General features: G+C 41.4%; 1 protein-coding gene across 6 annotated transcripts in view; it reads right to left on the bottom strand.

Annotated features, from left to right (window-relative positions):
• The window catches only part of LOC137521654 (transcriptional enhancer factor TEF-1-like), a 248,741-nt gene that overhangs the window by 108,810 nt on the left and 129,445 nt on the right, over positions 1-10,486 (bottom strand). The gene's annotated exons all lie outside the window — the stretch shown is intronic.

Genomic DNA, 10,486 nt, shown 5'->3' with positions numbered 1-10,486 from the left:
AACATGTGTGTACGGGGCTAAAAAAGGACCAAAACCCCCACTAAATGTCAGCTCTCAACTGCTTACTTTTTTGCTGTAGTGGTCCTTTAAGGATAAGAAAAAAAAACTTGAATATTCTCCAATCACACAAATCTCCACTGTCCCAGGAAGTGAAAGTTATTTTAAAAAAATAAATAAAAAAAAAAAACTAACGCTGAAAATCTTGCACAATGTACTTTATAACCTGATCATTTGTGTTTGGCTGCCCTTTAAGGGTCAGGATACTTTAATACGCTCCAAGGAAGGAAGATATGAACACAAAGCAGATAAGTTTCAAAAGAGAAACCGGTCTAACAACTTGATTATGAGCAAACAAAACAGGCCGACATGAAGCAACTCGGCTGAGAGAGACCACTTGCACGAACAGTCACAGAACCAAGATTCATAATACAGCCGCAACACCCAGTACCAAGATCACAGCAGTATAAACATTACACACATCTCATCTGGCCATGTTAACATAACCTAGGTCTGTTCTCTGTTAGGTGCAGATATTTCTATGATCTCTTTAGTGCAACTTATAAAAAGAACATAAAAGGACATATAGATAATAAAGGAAGAAAAAAAAAATCATTGCATTTTCATACTCCATATTTTACGTTCATATTTTGCTCAATAGCGATCAGTGCTTGATTACCAGTAGTGTAATTAACCAAAACTAGCGATCAGCCTAACTTATTCCTAGAATGGATTAGTGGATCCACCAGCCATGACCATTACTTCCTGTTAGGAAGTCCATTGACTTTTATTGTGACCATGTACCTACACTTTATTTTAATGTGGTTATCTGGTGCAAAATTAATTCCATTTAACCCTTTAGCAGCCAATTTATTTAGAGGCTTGCAAGTGCTCCAGGCCAATTTATTTTAGCAGTTTTTTTTTATTTCTTATTTGTTACATTTCCCTGCTTCTAATTAGTACTGCTGTAATGTGTATTTATGGCCACTTTTCACTAGGGGGCAGTGTGCAACAATAACAGAGGATTTCTGCTTTTCTATATTTTTTGCTAGTAGAGAGAGATCAAATCAATCCGAGAATTTACAGCACGAGTTCTGCCAACTGAGGTCAAAAGCAGTGCACTTACAGTGGGTTGCAAAAGTATTCGGCCCCCTTGAAGTTTTACACATTTTGTCACATTACTGCCACAAACATGCATCAATTTTATTGGAATTCCACATGAAAGACCAATACAAAGTGGTGTACACGTGAGAAGTGGATCGAAAATCATACATCATTCCAAACATTTTTTTTACAAATAAATAACTGCAAAGTGGGGTGTGCGTAATTATTCGGCCCCCTGAGTAAATACTTTGTAGAACCACCTTTTGCTGCAATTACATCTGCCAGTCTTTTAGGGTCTGTCTCTACCAGCTTTGCACATCTAGAGACTGAAATCCTTGCCCATTCTTCTTTGCAAAACAGCTTAAGCTCAGTCAGATTACATGGACAGTATTTGTGAACAGCAGTTTTCAGATCTTGCCACAGATTCTCGATTGGATTTAGATCTGGACTTTGACTGGGCCATTCTAACACATAGATATGTTTTGTTTTAAACCATTTCATTGTTGCCCTGGCTTTATGTTTAGGGTCATTGTCCTGCTGGAAGGTGAACCTCCACCCCAGTCTCAAGTTTTTTGCAGTCTCCAAGAGGTTTTCTTCCAAGTTTGCCCTGTATTTGGCTCCATCCATCTTCCCATCAACTCTGACCAGCTTCCCTGTCCATGCTGAAGAGAAGCAACCCCAGAGCATGATGCTGCCACTACCACCATATTTGACAGTGGGGATGGTGTGTTTAGAGTGATGTGCAGTGTTAGTTTTCCGCCACACATAGCGTTTTGCATTTTGGTCTCATCTGACCAGAGCACCTTCTTGCACATGGTTGCTGTGTCCCCCACATGGCTTGTGGCAAACTGCAAACGGGACGTCTTATGCTTTCTGTTAACAATGGCTTTCTTCTTGCCACTCTTCCATAAAGGCCAACTTTGTGCAGTGCACGACTAATAGTTGTCCTATGGACCAATTCCCCCACCTGAGCTGTAGATCTCTGCAGCTCGTCCAGAGTCACCATGGGCCTCTTGGCTGCATTTCTGATCAGCGCTCTCCTTGTTCGGCCTGTGAGTTTAGGTGGATGGCCTTGTCTTGGTAGGTTTACAGTTGTGCCATACTCCATCCATTTCTGAATGATCGCTTGAACAGTGCTCCGTGGGATGTTCAAGGCTTTGGAAATCCTTTTGTAGCCTAAGCCTGCTTTAAATTTCTCAATAACTTGATCCCTGACCTGTCTGGTGTGTTCTTTGGACTTCATGTTGTTGTTGCTCCCAATATTCTCTTAGACAACCTCTGAGGCCCTCACAGAGCAGCTGTATTTGTACTGACATTAGATTACACACAGGTGCACTCTATTTAGTCATTAGCACTCATCAGGCAATGTCTATAGACAACTGACTGCACTCAGATCAAAGGGGGCCGAATAATTATGCACACACCACTTTGCAGTTATTTATTTGTAAAAAATGTTTGGAATCATGTATGATTTTCGCTCCACTTCTCACATATACACCACTTTGTGTTGGTCTTTCATGTGGAATTCCAATAAAATTGATTTATGTTTGTGGCAGTAATATGACAAAATGTGGAAAACTTCAAGGGGGCCGAATACTTTTGCAACCCACTGTATCTCAAACGAGAGAACTCTATTGAAGTTGCTAATATGTTAAAGCACACCTAACCCAAGGCAAAGCTACCTGCGTTAAGCACAGAGGTAGATCCAAATAAATCTGTTTATTATCCTCTCCTTGTTCCTCTTGGTTGAAAAATGTGCCTTTTGACTAAAATCAAATTTTCAGACAGGAAGAGGCGGGCTTGTTGCAATATTCCTTCAGATCACCCTCTCTCATGCCCTCATCTTCTCAGTCCATTAAAGGTCACCTAAATTGAGAGGGATGTGGAGGCTGCCATATTTATTTCCTTTTAAAAAAAAAATACCAGTTGCTTGTCAGTCCTGCTGATCTCTGACTGCAGTAGGGTCTAAATCACACACTAGAAACAAGTATGCAGCTAATTCTGTCAGACTTAGGTCACAAAACCTGTATCTCGATGCTTGTTCTGGGTCTATGGCTACAAATATTACAGGCAGAGGATCAGTAGGGTAGCCAGGTGATCAGCCTCCATATTCCTCTCATTTCAGATTCCCTTAAAGGGGACTAAATGGTGTAGGTAAGAGGAAGGAATTGGAGGTTAATTATTAGGGAACATTAAGGCAAGCTTTCCAGTCAAATTTTCAAGGATTACTGAGACCAGGGGAAATAAGAAGAATGGACAACACACCTCAAGAGGTAGGAGCTTCCAACATATTTACGCCTTGCTGTATAACGCATGACCATCTGTGTTGTATAGTGTGTATAAGGCCCTAAAGTGTACCTGAGATGTAGAGAAAAAAAAAAAAATACATAGGTACATGGGCCTTCCTCCAGCCCCATTCAGGCTCATCGGTCCCTCAACATCCTCCTAGGCCACCTGGATACTTCGCCAGGCGGCCCGGTAATTCAGCCAGTCAGTGCTGGCCAGCCAAGTGGGCTCCCGGCGACGAGAGTGCGATAGAGGGCAAGGGCAGGCCAAGCCGCTCATGCGCAGTTACCCCGACCGGCTGAATTACTGGACCACCTAGCCAAGGATCCAGGAGGCCTAATGGCGAGGAACCCATAAACCTGACCGAGGCTGGAGGAAGCCCAATGTATGTATATATTTTTTACTTTTCTACTTGTCACAACTTTTATAAATCCGGCAGTGATCTGAAAAGTGTCATTTCTGCAGCAACGTCTGTCCAGCCATCAGGAATCTGCTACATCCATCAAAACACAGGCAAAGTAAAGTTATGTACACAATTAAGATTTTTCCCAGCATGCCTTGCCAAGTTTGCTTCTGCTCTAAAGCCAGAAAACCAACAGACCAAACAAGTACGGTAATTCAGGTTGAAAACTCACTGCATGTTGTGGAGAAGGGAAAGAGGGGAAAAAAAAAATCTATGTTCAGCTATGCTGAGAATTTCAGTTCAGCAGTTTCATTTTTAAAGCAAATCATCCTAGCAATGCAGCCCTGCAATAACATTGTGTCACAGCAATCTACACGTGGCTACTGGGAGCTGTACTCCAGTCTACTCTGTGCTATAGTAGCAACCCTCATTTTAACAATCTATACATTTAAAGGATAATATATTATTTTCAGCACCTAAAAATTCAAACTGTACTAAAAAGGTAGATCAGTAATATCAAATTTTCCTGCTGGGAGCTTTAAAGAGGAACTTTAACTCAAGATTTAAAGTGGACCTGAACTCTTGCACAGCACAGAAGGAAAAACAGAGAAATGCACCCTGTATGTATTTAGAGAGTTTAGCCTGTTTAATTCCCCCTCATCGGTGACTAAACAGAACTGTAATCTGATCTCTCGGCTGTGTCAGCTGACTGCCTCGGCAGAGCAGCTAATTTGTAAACACAGGATGTTAACTCTATGCCTGCTTCCATAAAAGCAGGATGTAGACACAATGCTGATATATTGCAGGATTTGGATCAGCTGTAACAAAGAAATTATTTTCTTTAAAGGTCATTATGTTGTTGCTTATCTTTTAGAGTAGAGAGGACGTTCTGATCAGGTCAGCTTTGACTTCATCCCAATCAGCAGCCCACACCCCCTTTTCCCACTTTACCTTTTTTTGAATAGATCATCAGGTGGGTCTCTATGGCTGATATTGTGGTGAAATCCCTCCCACAGTGTGAGGTCAGGGCTGTGGCCCAAGCAGTCTCCTGTCTGTGTCTCATTGCATTGTGGGAAATAATGGCTCCAACTTTCAAGCAACCAGTACCTCCCCCTGTGCATAGAACTCTCAAGAGTAAACTGAACATTCCGCAGAGATGACCTAGCAGAACTAAAGATGTCACCACCACTGATAAATGTCAGAATGTTAATCAAGGTGAGGAAAGAGTTTACAATGTGCAAACATTGACTAAATAATCTATATGAATAATCAATGAATAGTGCAAAAAAATAAGCAATTTTATTCATTGAGTTATTTTCACTACAAATCCTCTTTAAACGTACCTTATTGGGAAGGTGTGAAAATAACTTTGGGGGAAAAAGTCAAGAGAAAGGTTTATTTAATGGGGCCTTTTACAAATTTAGGGGGGGGGGGGGGGGGAGGGAGAGAAACAACAACAAAAAACAAGAGAACAAAAAGGCTCCTCAAAAAAAGAAAAAGAAAAAAAAAAAAAAAAAAAAAAAAGGAAATTGTTGTGTGTGACAATCTGAAAAAGATGAGGAAGTAAAAACATTTTTCCCTAATGGCTAAACTGACAGCAACAAAAACCCAAGAGAATGCTTTGTGTGGTGCTGGGCTTGTGCAGTAAAGTGGTGGCTGATGGGAAAGTTGCTCAGCTGGCTCAGTAGCTGGCGTTGGAGACTTGAGAGTGTTGTGCAGGGTTTACTGCTGTTTATGTCCCCACTGTGGAAACACTGCCTCACAGGGGACAGGAAGTAAGGGAATCTTGGGCAGCACAGTGACATAGCGGTTAGCGCTCTGGCCTTGCAGCACTGGGTTCCCGGGTTCGAATGCCCCCGGTTATTTGGCTTCCCCTTAAAATTGGCCCTAGACTATGATACATGCCCTACATGATACATACATACATAGACATATGACTATGGTAGGGATTAGAGTGTGAGCCCCTCTGAGGGACAGTTAGTGACAGGACTATACAGGATCTTCTCAAAAAATTAGCATATTGTGATAAAGTTCATTATTTTCTGTAATGTACTGATAAACATTAGACTTTCATATATTTTAGATTAATTACACACAACCGAAGTAGTTCCAAGCCTTTTATTGTTTTAATATTGATGATTTTGGCATACAGCTCATGAAAACCCAAAATTCCTATCTCAAAAAATTAGCATATTTCATCCGACCAATAAAAAAAGAGTTTTCAAAACAAAAAAAGTCAACCTTTAAATAATTATGTTCAGTTATGCACTCAATACTTGGCCGGGAATCCTTTTGCAGAAATGACTGCTTCAATGCGGCGTGGCATGGAGGCAATCAGCCTGTGGCACTGCTCAGGTGTTATGGAGGCCCAGGATGCTTCGATAGCGGCCTTAAGCTCATCCAGAGTGTTGGGTCTTGCATCTCTCAACTTTCTCTTCACAATATCCCACAGATTCTCTATGGGGTTCAGGTCAGGAGAGTTGGCAGGCTAATTGAGCACAGTAATACCATGGTCAGTAAACCACTTACCAGTGGTTTTGGCACTGTGAGCAGGTGCCAGGTCGTGCTGAAAAATGAAATCCTCATCTCCATTAAGCTTTTCAGCAGATGGAAGCATGAAGTGCTCCAAAATCTGATAGCTAGCTGCATTGACCCTGCCCTTGATAAAACACAGTGGACCAACACCAGCAGCTGACATAGCATCCCAGACCATCACTAACTGTGGGTACTTGACACTGGACTTCAGGCATTTTGGCATTTCCTTCTCCCCAGTCTTCCTCCAGACTCTGGCACCTTGATTTCTGAATGACATGTAAAAGTTGCTTTCATCCGAAAAAAAAGCACTTTGGACCACTGAGCAACAGTCCAGTGCTGCTTCTCTGTAGCCCAGGTCAGGCCCCTCTGCCGCTGGTTCTGGTTCAAAAGTGGGTTCATGCTTCCATCTGCTGAAAAGCTTTATGGAGATGAAGATTTCATTTTTCAGCATGACCTGGCACCTGCTCACAGTGCCAAAACCACTGGTAAATGGTTTGCTGACCATGGTATTACTGTGCTCAATTGGCCTGCCAACTCTCCTGACCTGAACCCCATAAAGAATCTGTGGGATATTGTGAAGAGAAAGTTGAGAGACGCAAGACCCAACACTCTGGATGAGCTTAAGGCTGCTATCGAAGCTTCCTGGGCCTCCATAACACCTGAGCAGTGCCACAGGCTGATTGCCTCCATGCCACGCCGCATTGAAGCATTCATTTCTGCAAAAGGATTCACCACCAAGTATTGAGTGCATAACTGAACATAATTATTTGAAGGTTGACTTTTTTTGTTTTAAAAACACTTATTTTATTGGTCGGATGAAATATGCTAATTTTTTTATAGGAATTTTGAGTTTTCATGAGCTGTATGCCAAAATCATCAATATTAAAATAAAAGGCTTGGAACTACTTCAATTGTGTGTAATGAATCTAAAATATATGAAAGTCTAATGTTTATCAGTACATTACAGACATTAATGAACTTTATCACAATACGCTAATTTTTTGAGAAGATCCTGTATACTCTGTACAGCGCTGCGTAAGATGTCGCCGCTATATAAATACCTAAATAAATAAAACCAATGGTAACACAGATAATAACTGTCCATAGTACAACCGTGGCCTCTAATTCATAAAAATGATGAGACAAAGAAAAGTGAAGTGGAAAATATTCTTGTAGGAAGTGGCCCAGCATAAATCATGGCTGGCTGCATGAAGCTCGTAACACTGGATTCACCACACACACACACGTCAGAATGATAATTAATTGAAATCATATTTCCAAGTGACAATGGAGCCTTCTAGGGCTGCATCTGATTGGGCAACCGGGTTCTAAATTTATCCAACCTACTTTTTATCTATTACAAGACTAATTCCAACATGCCAAGTCACATTCTTAAGACAAGCCGTGTAGACATCACATGTGCTGTAATACCAGCTCCCCGCCTGCAGAGGGCACCTACCTTTACCGATTCCGATCACCTTACCCTAACATACAGCAAAAATGATGGAAGAAAGCACATGACTGGGAGTTTAGGCTAATCATGAGTAGCAAGAATGAATAAGTGAGAAGAATATGGAGGCTGCCAAATACATTTCCTTTCAAACAATACCAGTTGCCTGGCAGCCCTGCTGGTCTATTTGGCTGCAGTAGTGTCTGAACAACACCAGAAACAAGCATGCAGCTAATCTTATCAGATCTGACATTGGCCTCAATTCACTAAGATCATGCTGGAGATAATAAGGCAAGAGAAAACTTACCTCCACTAGTAAGAGAGTTATCTTATCTCTTCATTCCTTACGTTACCTCCTCTGTAGTTATTTTCACATGCAGTTAATGAACAGCCTGTCTTTAACTCTGGAGTTATTTTAAGGATTAAAGAGTTAACTTAAAGACAGAAGAGTTAACTTTAGGTTTGCCTGAGGTAAAATGTTTCCTGAATACTACATGCCTTATCACCATGGTAACAACTCTAGAAGAGTTATTAAAGACAGAAGATAAGATTAGTGAATTGAGGCCAATGTCAAAAACACACCTGAGCAGTGCCACAGGCTGATTGCCTCCATGCCACGCCACATTGAAGCAGTCATTTCTGCAAAAGGATTCCCGACCAAGTATTGAGTGCATAACTGATCATAATTATTTGAAGGTTGACTTTTTTGTTTTAAAAACACTTTTCTTTTATTGGTCGGATGAAATATGCAAATTTTTTGAGATAGGAAATATGGGTTTTCATGAGCTGTATGCCAAAATCATCAATATTAAAACAATAAAAGGCTTGAACTACTTCAGTTGTAGTGTAATGAATCAAAAATATATGAAAGTCTAATGTTTATCAGTACATTACAGAAAATAATGAACTTTATCACAATATGCTAATTTTTTGAGAAGATCCTGTAGAGCCAAATTGAAAGCACTCTGTTTTCTGAGTTTTTCCCAACAAAAGTGAAGTTTTTCTTTAAAAGATTCGCTGATCAGCAGATTGCATAACCACCGTGAAGTACAAGTGAGCCTTGTTGTAAGTACAGACTGCAATCTTATCTGGAGCACAGATTTTTTTTATCATTTACCTGTAACCAATTACATCCAGTCGTGCCGTGCTGCAGTTTAGCAACATCTTGAGAGAAAAAGACCACAGATCTGGCCATGTTTGAACACGGCAGGCTGCTGTGATTTTTTTTTTTTTTTTTTTTAGCTCAACTAAGGGCCCATTCAGGCTACATTTTAATGTGATGTAAAAGTCACAAAGCAGCATTACAATGCAAAAAAAGGTGGTAATGCACATTAACGCTGTGTTCCCGTCGCATAAAGTAGGTACAGTAAAGCATACAGGCAATGAAAAGTATGCTTTCCTGTACCTGGTAACTTAGGCGTTTAGGGCCTGTTTTCACTACACGCAGATTGGACGCAGAATGGATGCAGAAAAACTGACTCCAATGAATGCCTATGGGTCTGTTTCCACAAAATGCAATTTTTCTGATGGAGATTTTCCCATAGGCATTCATTGGAGTCACTTTTTCTGCATCCAATCTGTGTGTAGTGGAAATAGGCCCATAGAGGTACCTCACTGCAGCAGTGCGTTACCAGAACGCTAAACGTTACAATGCGACACAGACGTTGCACTGCGAATGTCCCATAGGATTAGTATTGGAGTGCGGTAAACTGCGTTATAAGAGCTTATAACACAGCTCCGCAACGCCCCTTTGTGAATAACAATAAAAATAATATTTTTATAGCGCTTTTCTCCCTGGGGACTCAAAGCGCTGTGACCCTGCATCATGCAGTCTCAAAGGCTAGGGAAAAGAGGTGAGTTTTTAGAATTTTTTTAAAGCTGTCCAGAGAAGGAGCCTCTCGTACGGATTGTGAGTTCCATAGAGTAGGGGCTGCATAGGAAAAGGCCCAAGCACCAAATGTTAGGTGTATCCTGGGAATAACCATCTTCATCTTGTTGGCGGAGGGTGTGTGGAGGGGCATAAAGTTCCAATAGATCCGCTATGTATTTGGGTCCCATGTGGTTTAGAGCCTTGAATGTCAGCAGGCAGATCTTAACATTGATTCTCCATTTTACTGGCAACCAGTGAAGAGTTTGCGGTATTGGGGTGATGTGTGAGCTGCGGAGGGCATTGGCTAGGAGTCTGGCTGAAGCATTCTGTACTAGTTGTAAGGGGCGCAGAACCTTATCTGTAGATCCGATGAACAGGGCGTTGCAGTAGTCTAGGCGGGAGGATACAAATGTGTGAACCAGGGCGGGTAGGTCTTTAGCTGGGATAAGGTGTTTGATTCTCGCTATATTTCTTAGATGGAAGAAGGAAGACTTGACGACAGCTGATACCTGCTGTCTGAGTTTTAGATTTCCATCCAGGATCACCCCAAGGTTTTGCAGCGTCTTTATACTGTACAGTATCTCCCCCAATTGCTAGTTTGAGGTGGTGAGCGTTTTGAACTTTATCTATCATGTGTGGATCACCTACCACCAACATCTCTGTTTTGTCAGAGTTTAGCCTTAGCCAGCTGGTGTTCATCCAATTTTGTAAATCCACACATGCTGATGGGTCTTGGGTGCCAGGCTTGAAGGACGGATACAGTTGTGTGTCATCTGCATAACAATGGTATCCTAGGCCATAGTTCTGGATTATTTTGCCCAGTGGGAGCATGTAGACTGCA

This window comes from Hyperolius riggenbachi, chromosome 6, assembly GCF_040937935.1.
Source record: "Hyperolius riggenbachi isolate aHypRig1 chromosome 6, aHypRig1.pri, whole genome shotgun sequence".
NCBI classification, from domain to species: Eukaryota; Metazoa; Chordata; class Amphibia; order Anura; family Hyperoliidae; genus Hyperolius; species Hyperolius riggenbachi.
The sequence above is the reverse complement of the archived record's forward strand: the minus strand, read 5'-3'. Positions and strand labels throughout refer to the sequence as shown.